The sequence below is a fragment of the Crassostrea angulata genome, chromosome 2 (assembly GCF_025612915.1).
Source record: "Crassostrea angulata isolate pt1a10 chromosome 2, ASM2561291v2, whole genome shotgun sequence".
NCBI classification, from domain to species: Eukaryota; Metazoa; Mollusca; class Bivalvia; order Ostreida; family Ostreidae; genus Magallana; species Magallana angulata.
The window spans coordinates 38,082,099-38,092,516 of record NC_069112.1 but is presented as its reverse complement, the minus strand read 5'-3'; the positions used below and the strand labels follow the sequence as shown (position 1 = coordinate 38,092,516).

The 10,418-nt window shown below is 35.2% G+C and overlaps 1 pseudogene; it reads right to left on the bottom strand.

Annotated features, from left to right (window-relative positions):
- Positions 1–4,690: 4,690 nt before the first annotated feature.
- On the bottom strand, positions 4,691–9,225 carry LOC128174296 (uncharacterized; annotated as a pseudogene).
- Between the last annotated feature and the right edge of the window lie 1,193 nt (positions 9,226–10,418).

Below are 10,418 nucleotides of genomic sequence, written 5' to 3'. Positions count from 1 at the left end.
TTTTCATTGCATTTCCCCGAATCTATTTCGATTGGTCTTCAATGAATTGTATAATGAATTAAAAATGAATATTTAATAGTCTAACAATTTCAGAAAATTCTGAACAAAACTTGAATGGGCCATTTTCACGTTTTTGGTTAAAAATTAATATTATTTTTTTTTTTTACTGTTTACAATGATTCAGTAAGGTGTTTAAAGAAACCTGGTAGTCGTCTCAAATTTGACTGTCGTATATAAGCAAGATACAGAGCTCACAGTTCTTTGTTATGTTAACAAAGCTCGGCTCATATTTTTGTTTTGTTTTGCAATTAGAGGAACAACAATGGCACACGCCTTTTTTACTTAACAAATAATTATTAGCTCTGTATCTTGCATTTTACTTTACGGCTGACTCTCAAACTTCGGTGTATCTTAGATTTCTAAAGTATTGTAAACACTAAAAAAAAAAGAAAAAAAATCCTAACCATGCCCCTTTAAAGCAAACCTCTAATAATTTTGATATACATGGAATGTTCATTAATAAAATCATTGCTTTATAAAGACAAACACATACATGTTAGCAATGTGAGATGTATTTTGATTTATGTACACGTAATGGTTAATAGTCAATAAAGAAATGTGATAGCTTCATTTACCATTCAGGGACATTATGACTTATTTATGAGTTATTTAATTTTATTGATATACAGGGAATGGTTGTTTATGAAATAATGTTTTATACAAAAAACAAACTGTTTTACTAAAGATTTAGAGAAATATTTTACTACAATTGTTTCAACCGGTTACTAAGGTTGAAATGAAGGCATTATGCAAAACAAGTGGGTTTATATTAAGGTGGCTCATTGGACCTTGAAATATTTTCAAATCATCAGAAAATTACCTGATTATGATAAATATCATAATGGATAAAAAGATATTTAAGTCATATAAAAATGTGCAATATTTGATGAAAAATTACATCTGATTGAATTTGATTGTACAGTAGGAATATTTATGAGTTTAAGAAGAACCAAAAATTTTTTTTCAAATTATTCCGATCGCTCGCCCATTTACATAAATTCTCCACCGCCTTTCATGTACTACTTCATCATTTCATATTGGCAGCGCTGAATATCATATATATGAAATACAAACATTTCCTAGTCTTCATTGTCTCTTCTGTGGTTTATTTTGGCCAAATTTTAAATTTAATTCAAAACTCAAAATGCGAACATACTTCTATTTTTTATATCACTATAAGACTATCATGAATATCCCTTCTTGATTTATAAATTGGGGTGATCATAAAAGACCAAAAACCAGAAAGGTCCAAGAAAATGCAGTTGACCTTCATCGATTTTATTTACGTCATCCCATGAAAACTCAGGAGCGGATCTGTAACTGAATATAGTAATACCCTATTATAAACACCATAATTTAATGTATCTTTACAGAGCACAATTTGATAAAGACCAGTATGGAATACATTCTAACAACGTTCGCCATGCGGACAAGTACAAGTAAATTCGCTCTAAACAAACTATTAGTACTTGATTGTCTTTTTTCTAGAGGTAAAGAATTCCAGTTCATCGGCATTCATCCTAACTCGGTATAACTTATCCGTGCTGTCAAATTTAAGTCTTTAAATTAAAGTCTTTGAGGTACGGTCTACATATAATTTGATACACAATATAAGGCCAAGTTCAAATAATAAGGTGAATTGAACTCCATCTCAATATCATCTACATTTGTTTTGTTCCAAGATTAAGGTCTTAATAAGAGAATAATACTTACAGCTATGATTTCAAAACGTTCCCATTGTGTAATGGTATTGGAAAGGTTTGCGTGTCCACTGCGGAATCGACAAGTGTACCGTCAAGAAAGCAAAGGTCAAAAGCGTTACAAAGTACATCCATGGCACAATGCAATGCACATCCTACAATAGACTACAATATACTTGATTTCCAGGGTATGGACAGCAAAAACACTTTGATCCGTAGTTTTCAAAACATAGCCTCGTTTAATGAAGAATTGTTCAGAAGAATGTACTATCATAAAACCATGTAAATGAAAGACCGCTGCCCAGGAATTCATTTTAGATTCTTTTCATTGTTTTAGGTCTTTTATACATAACCACGTTTCAACTATATTCTGAGTTAAACTTTGATCATATCCCGAAGTACATTCCTTTATCCTTCAGGACCAATCAGTCAGTAAATGTTTGCCCTATTCACATTGATATGTTTAAATATTGACATTTTTCAAGTGCCTTTTTCTGTGATAACATCACGATTCAAATTTATAACGTATACTGTTGGACGCAATGGGACATAATAATTATAGGAAAAATCGATAACGTAAAAATGTCAACCTTATATCACTTAGTCGTACATTTGTTTAGAATTAAACAAGTAATAGCTTTCCAAAAAGCTTGCCTGACTAATGGAAGCATGCATGTATCAATTAGGCTATCTTATCAGTGATGAATTTTAATTTTCGCTGCTGATCATAGATTTATAAACGAAACGTGCAAATTTAAGACGAAATGTCAGTCTTTTTTCGATCTAGAACATGTACATATATACAAGTATCGCATAAAAATCCAATTGTTTTATTATTTTTTTTAAAGGAATGTACACATAACATATAAATGCAGCTTGAAAGCTGGAGATTAAATAGTGATTTTTTTAAAAAATTGTATTTGTTATATTTACCATATAAAAAATGAAAGGGTATACAAACACGTTTTGTTTTTGAATGTGTGTGGGGAAGCTTCATCAAAATCATCTTGACAAGCAATTAAAAAAGGGTGAATTCTCAAATTCATGAAAAAAACCTAACTTTAACTTCAATTTAATTTCTTATTTGCAATTTCATTTATTACATGCTCCTACAAAAGTGAAAGGGGGGAAAAATCCATGATATTTAAATTTATTATATAAAAGTAAAGAAAAGTGCCTGCTGCAAAAAAAGTGGGGAGGGGGAAAGCAGTCCCATAACCCCATCCCAACCCCCGATGCTACGTGCCTGTGATATTTACAGAGCACGGTGTGCTCTGTGGTATTCGCATGACCCCAACGGACTCGTCCACTAATCGGCGCGCAAAAACTATGAATGAGACATTATGGTGCGAAGTCCTGCTTTACAATTCACGCAACGGCTGAGATCTTGATGAACTCATCCATTGGCAGAGATCCAGAGGGGGGGGGGATGGGGGGGGGGTCAGGTGAATTTTCGACATTTGTTTTGTAACAGCTACATTCATGTATATTATACTTTGGATCGGGTGTTTTGGAAGAGATCTATCGAATTATTAAACACACTTGATTAGTCGTTGTTAAATGTAGTAATGTACATTTAGTAAGACCAGCGAGTTATAATCCCTTTTCAAGATTAATGAGATCGCCCAACTAAACGAAAATCGGGTCACAACCCGCTTTGGTGATTTAGTAAGTTCCTCCAGTAAATATTCTTGCTGTATTAATATATATTTGTTTTAATCCAGACTGATAAAACACTTGTAATAATGATAATCCAACACCAATTATTTTTTACATTGAATCGTAATAGGCAATATGTCACAACTTGTTGCGATGACCCTCTCCCCCTTTTTCACCGTTCTAATATGGTGGAGTGCTGATCTATTTTTAAATCAGGATTGCACACGTGCATTGCATGGTGAGCATCCCTTTTACTTGAAAACTCTTGCTTGATGTTGTTATATTACATGCAATATGACGTTTCCATCAATTGTGAATGTAAATGCTGACACCTTAAACATGCATCGGTTAATCTTTTTCGTAAAAAATGATATTGCTTGATTCCATTGTCTGCACTGTTTCGGAGAATGTAACTTTTAAACCTGTGATATGCCTGACGTCATGACGTCTATGCCTGACGTCATGACGTCAGGCAATAAATACATCTTTGTATATGTATTTATTTGATCAAGCATCGACTCTAGTTATTACCTTATGTCATTTTTTTTATATTAGTTAGGTTGACTTCTTTTTCTCTGGAGTAGAAAAAGCGGATTTTATATTATTGAAATTAAAAGCCAAAAAACCCCCGCAAAACTTCAAATCACAAATTATTGCATGCATGTACTAGTACTATGTAAAACCTAGTGAAACACAAAAGATATTAGTATAGGTTAATTTTTACATGAGATATACAATACTGTTCTCAAAATTGAACTAAAATTATTTGTATGAATTTGAAAATACAACACAATAAACAGACTAAAGGTAATTATTGACCTTTTTTTTTTATTTTCACCCCCTATAACAATTCCTTAAAGGGGATCACAAATTCATTAAATAATTTAGTAGAAAACTGTGATTACGAAGAAGGCATCATTTTCTGGTTATATTTATACGATTTATCAAAGATGAAATACAGAAAACAAAACAAGTATGGGGAATCGCCCAATGAAAAACAACTACACAGTATTTTATTTTAAGTTTTATTTGGCGATGATTGGTCATGGCTGCTTATAAATGTGTGAGCCAGGCATCAATTTTTGCCTTATAGGGTATCCCTAACAAACAAGCAAAGCAAAAGCTTGAGCCCTGGGAACAGATGCTCAACTGCTTGCTCACCTAGACCATAATAAATATACAAATGCAAATAACTGTCAATTAATATTGTTGACATAGCACGAATGGTAAGCCAGAATGCCGCCCACTGTTGGAATTGCGTGGGATTTCTTTCAGCAGCCATGACGATTGGAGGCCAACAAATACAAAGTCACAACGAACCAACTTGTCCTGCAATGGTGTCTATTTAGCTGTAAATCAGTGCCCCGGCAAGACTTTCTTGCATGACAAAAAGCATGTTTAATGATGGATGAACCAACAATCCAGATTCTTGTATGATCTTAAAAAAATTACATACATGTAAATAAAAACATGCGAGAAGGTTGTCATCTTCAATACCTAAACATTTATGAGAGGTGCTACTGTCTTAAATAATTAAGCAAGCAAGAAGATTTCCATCTACCCTCAATTGCAATATACTGCTGACTTGCTCCTGGCGCCCAAGCATTAGATGCTGCACCAATACGGAATGAATGTGTCTTGAACAACCTAGTGTCTAAACCTAATTTCTCTAGTAACGTTGAAAACTGATACTACCTGGTATCTAGTCACCGAACTTTCTGAAATATGACAAAACAATGACCCCCTACACTTCGGCCTCAACTGTAAATATAACCTAATACAGGACACAGGACAAACAATCTTGTGTAGACTTAAGTTGAATAGCAGCTACCTACCCGCCTGATCAGTCTTTGAGTGATGAAGTACAATTTTAATTGTGTTGTCCAGTGATGAATATGACACATTTAGCACTTGGATAGCATATCCCACATCCTGCTTTGTGTTTTGTACTAACTCGCCCATTCTGAAAAAACCCAAAGAATGCTGTAACAAATATAGTTGTAAAAAGTGTAGATTCATAATATGAGTGGCAGTTGCTTGGGAAGGTCTGGACCATGGTGGTTAAAATCTGCAAGGTAATTGGTTTTCTAGTGTCATGGTGGGAATTGCTGCGGCTCAGTCCCAGCAAAACTTTTTTAAGTAAAAAACCATTGGTCCTGTCTGGGAAGCAATGTAATTTACAGTGGTAAGAAATACCTGCAATATATGTTTTAGTTGTGTTGGCTGAAAATTTCCGCAGTGATAGATATGACACAAACTTGTCTAAATCTGACTGAGATGGAGGCCAAACTGTCCGACTTAGATAGACTCGACAAAACAAATGGAATGCATTTACTGCAGTATCATATAGTTTGCATGTATTGTTTGACAAAGCATAACTCAGAAGCTCCTGGGATCTAAGCTGTAAATCATGTGCAGAAATGATGCAGGAATTGCTAATGGCTGGTTGTTTGCTCCTGGAAAACTGGCCTTGAATCGATTCCATTGCTGTCGGGAAAGAGAATCTGCTTTAACAATGTATATCCCTGCTATATGCTTAGCTTTGAACTGAATATTAAGCATCAGACTTTGCAAAACTAATTGCCTAAGCAAATACATAACTCTTTTTGACTTTGAGATATTACAATCGAGAATTGAAACTAAGGCTTCATTATCGGTTAGAATTATTAGCCGTTTACCAGACAGATTGCTGCCCCAAATTGCAAAAGCCATAGTTATAGGAACTAGCTCCAAAAATGTTATGTCCGAGAAGATATCTGATGCCTTCCAAAGGTCCGGCCAACCCAAGTATGCCCAATGATGACCAAAAACCGCCCCGTATCCTAAATCAGCATTAACTACACTAACTGGAGATCAAAATCATTTGACCAATTGACCAATCTATATGATGTAACTCCATTGGAATTTTCCAAAAACATGAACCAAGTGTCAATATCCCTTCTCATTTCTTCAGTAAACCTACGCCTGTGATAAGGACGCGACAGCCCACAGGATGCATCATACAACCTTCTAACAGATGCTTTACCAGCTGGGATAGCACGAATACAGAAGTTCAGCAACCTAGTTAATTCTTGAAGTTCTGGTAAAGTAACTTTGTGTTTTTGTAAAATATGCAACAATTTGAACTTTAACTGCTAAAGTTTACCTAGGGGATCTTAACAGTCATACTAGCTGTGTTAATTTCTAAGCCAAGATACACTAGACAGTCTGCGGGACCAAGAGTTTTGTCTTCAGCTAATGGGACTCCTAACTCTGCACAAATTCCCTAAAAACACCCATCAGAAAGGCACAGTCCTGTGATCCAGCTTTTCCCGCTAGTAAAAAACCAACCAAATAATACACTATGTTGTCACAACTTGATCTGTCCCTAAATACCCATTCTAAAAATTTCTCGAACTTAACACAGCTAACAGAGCAGCCAAATGGGAAACACTTGTCAATAAAAATCATGTCCTGTATCTTAAAATCTAACAACTCAAATTCAGACTTGTGAATCGGTAGCAATCTAAAGGTACTTTTAATATCAAGGCGAGCTATGTGTGCCCCGGGACCAAGATTAGCTAACACACAAAGGGCTTCATCAAAAGAGGAATATTTGATTGAACATAAAGTTTTGTCAATAAAGTCATTAACACTAGATCCATATGGGTATGATAGATGGTGATTGAGTCGAAATGAGCCTTTTTTTAGGTACCATGCCGGTGACAACCTTAGATTAGGAAGTGGTGAAAACACAAAGGGGCCCGCAACCCTCCCCAAAATAAGTTCCTTGCTGACGGCCTGCATAGCTTCCCGCTGCAAACAGTACAAATATTTAATGGTTTTTAGCGTCTGATGCAACCCGTGGACCCTGGTAACCAAGCTTAACCCCATATGTAAATCCCTGTAAAAACTCAAAAGCAGCTAGTTGATCTGGATAGTGAGCGAGATATTTACTTAAGTTTATGACATTAACCGGAGAGTGAGCAATGCTGCTAAAGTCTAAATTGGTGGGTTGCTTGGGGGGCTCTGGGACGCTGAGGTAGGGCAGGTCTAGCATAGGTGGACGTGGTTGACTGCATTCTAGGTAACTGAGGTCGCCGGGGTGTTGAAACGCTGTTTGGCCTGTAAGTTGAATCAGAACCTGAACCGCGTCTGCATTTGATATAGGGAAGATTTAAAGAACACAAAATGCACTCATGCTTGTATTGACATACACTTTTGGTGCTTTGACCTTTATAATTGAATTCATAACATCTATGGGGGATGTTTTGTGTCACAGACCCTTGAACAGCCAGAGGGCTGTACATATATAAAAGCCACAACTCTTGGTCAACAACAGCAAATGACATATTTCGATTACATTTTTTTTTCAAACGGAATTATATGTCATAATCTCTCCAGTCGAGAGCTTTTGCACGACTAGCCCCTAGCCTGATAGTATGCATATATTTTAATAAAGCTGTACTGCACTCAGGGTGTATAGGACATATATAGAGGCATAGACCAGAAATGCATCAGTCCATACCTGAATATCTGTAATAACCTTTGGTTTGTATTTGGATGATTAGGTAATGTTGCCACCTTGCATACTGAAGTATTTTGTATCGTCATTAGGATCAGATTCATTACGTACTCGCCGTTAGCTATTTTAGCTTAAGGTTATTGGAAACATTGTGCCCAAGGTCATTATGGTAAATTTGCACAAGTGACTTTTGATTGTTACTTATGGCTAGTGTAGGTAGAATGTCAGTACCTGGATACTCTGTGGATGCATCCTGCGTCATCTCATTCTGGGGATGAGAGGTAACTGCCCTACAAGACATGGCGGCCATCATTGCCCGTGTCACCTCGTCCAACTGCTCCCTGTTCAGCGCTGGTGGTTGCTTTTGGGTCGACATGGTTTTCCTATTTAGGTTAGGTGAGGTGGAGAAATCAACCAGATTGCACTATGCTGGGGACCATCAGAGCCAGAGCTGTCTGTTGCGACCCGCTTCCGGTTGCGCGGCTTTGCACGTGGTACAGGACTTCCTCTTTTGGCATAGTTTACTCATTAAAAATAAAAAGAATAAATCAACACATACAAATTTGTAAGATAAAACAAAGAATCGTCGGATGTTTTGAAAACACGTGCACGATCGAGCAATTGCTACATGTGCAGCGTTTTATTTTGAAGCATAAAAAATCAAGCTTTAAATTGTCATCGGCGATTGAAAGGTTTGAGAGAATTAAGAATTTGTAATAAGAATTCGTCGTAACAAAATAATTTACACAAAACGACGGCATAACCAAAACATTACAAAATGGTTGACAGAATCTGAAACAAAAACACGTCTTACCTCTTGAATTTTTTGAAGGATGACTAATGCAAGTACAAAATGACGTCACGGGTTTGGCTAAGAGCCCGATATTTAAGGCCGATGGTTAGGTTAATACCAGGAGGGGCAGATTATTGTGGGAATAATAGTCGTGAAATACGTGCCTAGATTTACGAGTTGATAATAAAATAAAATGTTAATATGATGAAATCTAAGCAGGATTTCCCTTTAATAAATGGATTTAACTCTGATTAGTTAAATCGTAATAAAATAACTTTGTTAGCTAGTTGGAAAGCGCATTACAAGCAGAATCAAGTAAGTAAAGTTTAAATGATGTTAATTAAAGTTTCAATTATGTTAACCTTGACTATTATTATATGTAAACATTTTAATAACCGTTTTCGTAAATATTTGCATTAACAGATAATGATAAAGTTTAGAGCTAAAAAACTAAACAAAATGTACAATTCAAAACCATGAAATGGTTCTAATAACGATTTACCTTCCATAATTGAAATATTTCAATTACTAACAACTACAGGTACATTTATAAAATTCTTTTATACTAGTATGAATCTGTAAAATGGGTTAAGGCAGTTTACGCATTATAAACCGCGAAGCTATTAATAATGTTTCTACCTTTATTCATTATATTAGGAACCATCAAATTAAAAAAAAAGAAATCAAAAATATCAACCTACAGAATTATTTTAATTATAAGTGGTACTAATATTTTACAAAAAAGGGAGCATTTCAATTAGTTTAAAACTCCGATATTTCTTTATTGACAGTCATTTGCACGAAATGCGGTTTTTTCGATTGATTTACAGATTTGTATACTGAGAACACAGTATTTTACTTTAAATCAAGCGAATTCTTTAATTGCACTCCCCTGAAGTTTCTGGTAAGATTGATTTACTATATATTTAATTTATACTGGAAATGGTGCAATAAATATGAATATTTTACACATAATGATATTTGTTCAAGTATCCTTCAGAGAATTCTCTTAATGCAGTCCCCAGAAGAATTTATAATTTATTTAGATTGGTTTACTGTATGTTTATTTCATACTTGGAATAATACATCATGAAATAAATAATTTACGCAACAATATTAATTTAAAAATCCAGTGATAATATTTCATTGCAATCCTCCGCACCAATTTTTATTTATTTTTCTGGGAATGATGCATTATGGAATGAATATTTTACACAAAAAATATTTGTCTACGTAAAATTCAGAAAACTCCACTCAATGCAACCCCATGCACTAATTTTAATTCATTTTTGATTGATTTACACGGAATTTTACAGCACCAAACAGACAAGACTTACGTGTATCACCAACGCACAACCGAAAAGCTGATCTCGGTTTTGCTTTCGTCGTGATCTGCTTCAAATAATTCAGACATTTGGTCATTTTTCAATTGCAATTTGAGGGTCTGCTTCTCAAACCGGGGTCTGCTTTCTCTGTACGCCCTGGGTCAGCCTGAGGTCAGCTCCGGGTCCTCCAAAGCAGACCAGAGGCAGAACCTGAGCGGATAGAGAAAGCAGACCAGGGTTTGGTTTGGGTTCGCTTTCTGTAAGGTTTGATATGATCGGTAATTTACTTTTTATTTTTAGATGAATATTTTGTTGTTTATGCAAATTATCTGTTTCTCCAAATGCACAAATCAGTCAGGACTTATTGCACTACCTGA